The following is a 2,725-nucleotide window of genomic DNA, read 5'->3' as shown; positions in this document are numbered from 1 at the left end:
TTCAGGGTCAATCCATAGTCAAAGCACTTAAGACTTAATCGCAAGAGTTCGCATTGTAGCTCAGAGGGTTAAGAACCCGACTGGTATCCATGAGGATGCGGGTTTGATCCCTGGCCTCACTCAGTGAGTTAAGGATCCCGTGTTGCCATGAGTTGTGGTGTCAGTGGCAGACACGGCTCAGATCCTGCGTAGCTGTGGCTCTGGTGTAGACCAGCGACTACAGCTCTAATTCCAACCCTAGCCTGGGAATCTCCATATGCGGTAGGTGCAGCCCAAAAAAGACAAAAGACAAAAAAAAAATTAAGTTAAATTTAAAAAAAAAGAAGAATCACCTCCTTGAAGCTCTAGTCAACCATTGATCTTATATGCTGTATCGGGTCACACAAATGCATCGCCCCCTCCCTTCCAAATCCTATTAACATGATAATAAATGATGTTTTTAAAAAGTATATTACCTACAAGAGAAAAAAAAACCCAGAGGCCATGGTTAGTTCGGAGACAGAAATTTGTGCCAACTCAGTCTCTTGACGTGTGTGAGCACAAGCGCGCGCGCATGTGCGCGCATCTTTTTAGGACTGCACCCATGGCATATGGAAGTTCTCAGGCTAGGGGTCAAATCATAGCTGCAGCTGCCAGCCTTCGCCACAGCCACAGCAACGCCGGATCCTTAACCTACTGAGCAAAACCAGGGATGGAACCTGCATCTTCATGGATGCTAGTCTGGTTTGTTACCACTGAGCCAGGACAGGAACTCCCAGAGAAAGAATTTGAAAGACAAGGTGAGGGAGGAGGCTGCCAGGTACGCGATCAGCTCGTGGACATGCTTCTGATTGGTTGGTGGTGAGGTAACATCATCAACCTTTTGGTTCCAACCCGTCTGGGGTCTACCTGCTTGTGGTCAGGCTGCCGTCAATTGTCAACTTCTTCTGCTGGGCGGGGGTTTCAGTATTTGCAAAACAGCTCAAAGGACATGGCTCAGAAAAACAGCGATAGCCTTTGAGGGGGAACTAAAGTCCTTGACTTGGTTTAACGGCTACACCATTATTTTTGTCTGGCTTGATTGTTTTCCTTTGTTTCTGCCTCTTCTCAGGTCTCTGCTTAAATGTTTTCTTGGAACCTGGTGAACGTCTATGCGGCCGAAGTTCCTCCACAAACGAGGGGCAGGCGGGGGACGGGGGATGGGGGGTGGGGGGAGTCTGTCCTGGAAAGGCCTCAGAGGGTCCTGTGGGCTACACTTTCACCCTCAAGTGTGCTGCCACACACCTTTGTGCTTGCCCATCTGACGTGCGCTCATCTGACGTGCGCTCCTCTTTCTCCTTCTCCTCCCCCAGTTCAAATCCTTCATTTCCTTTGTACCAAACTCAAGGTCCAGCTACAGAAAAGCGTCTGTGCCAAACGATGGCTCACGAGTTCCTCTCCCCTCTCTAAAAACCTCTCATACTCAATTGATGCCCCAAAAATCTCACCTTTGCCTCTGTTGCTTTTTTTCTCTCCTGTCGTTTTCATTCGCTGGCTGATGGTTATTTGTCATTTGCCGCCACCCAATTTTTTCAAGACTCTTCCCACATGGGGGCAGTATTTGGGGCTGCATCCTGCTGTCCCACCGCAGAAACTCCAAGGAGGGCATTCCTAGACTCCCTTGCAGCTAACGGGGGGGGGGGGGGCACGTGATTTGGGTTCCACCAATCAGATGCATCCACCTGAGCTGCGGCTTCAGAAATGAGCAAGACGAAGAAGTGGGAGTGGGAACGTGACCCAGGCAGTCACGTTGCCAAAGTGCCTGGTGGTCGGGGAGGTGGGGCTGGAGAGTCTGGGCCCCAGGGAAGGCACCTAGTGAGGGTGCCTAATGATGTTGGTGAAGGTGTACTCCCTGGAGTCCAGGGGAGGCTTCTATCACCTGGTTGGTTACTCTTCCCCTCTGTGTGGATTTAGAACATCCCAGAGGTGTGTTTTGTTTTGTTTTGCTTTGTTTTGCTTTGCTTTGCTTTTAAGGGCCACACCCTCAACTCATGGAGGTTCCCAGGCGAGGGGTCGAATCGGAGCTGTAGCTGCCGGCTTACGCCACAACCACAGCAACGCAGAACCCGAGCCGTGTCTGCAACCTACACCACAGCTCACGGCAACACTGGATCCTTAACCCGCTGAGCGAGGCCAGGGATCAAACCCGCAACCTTGTGGTTCCTAGTCAGATTCGTTTCCGCTGCACCACGGTGGGAACTCCCCCAGAGGTTCTTAATATTCTCTAAGAAGTCCTTTTGCTCCTTTTGTGTTGGAAAATCCTGCACGTCTCCTGTGGGTCTCCCGTACTCTCTTAGAGCTATTACTGCACTCACAACCCTTCTGATGGCAGATGTGGGGGTGGGGGTGGAGTGTTCCTTGCACCCACCAATTCTCCACAGCACCAGCTGGGGCTCCTACAATTAACTCAGTCCTTTTTTTTTTAATAGTGATTTTTATTTTTTCCATTATAGCTGGTTTACAGTGTTCTGTCATTTCTCCACTGTCCAGCAAGGTGACCCAGTCACGCATACATGCATACATTCTTTTTCTCACATTACCCTCCATCGTGCTCCATCCTAAGTGACTGGATATAGTTCCCAGGGCTGTACAGCAGGGTCTCATTGCTGACCCATTCCAAAGGCAAGAGTCTGCATCTATGAACTTCAAATTCCCCATCCATCCCCCTCCTTGCCCTGCCCCCTTGGCAACCGCAAGTCTGTCCTCC

The sequence above is a fragment of the Phacochoerus africanus genome, chromosome 4 (genome assembly GCF_016906955.1).
Source record: "Phacochoerus africanus isolate WHEZ1 chromosome 4, ROS_Pafr_v1, whole genome shotgun sequence".
Lineage (NCBI taxonomy): Eukaryota > Metazoa > Chordata > Mammalia > Artiodactyla > Suidae > Phacochoerus > Phacochoerus africanus.
Note: the sequence above shows the minus strand (reverse complement) of the source record.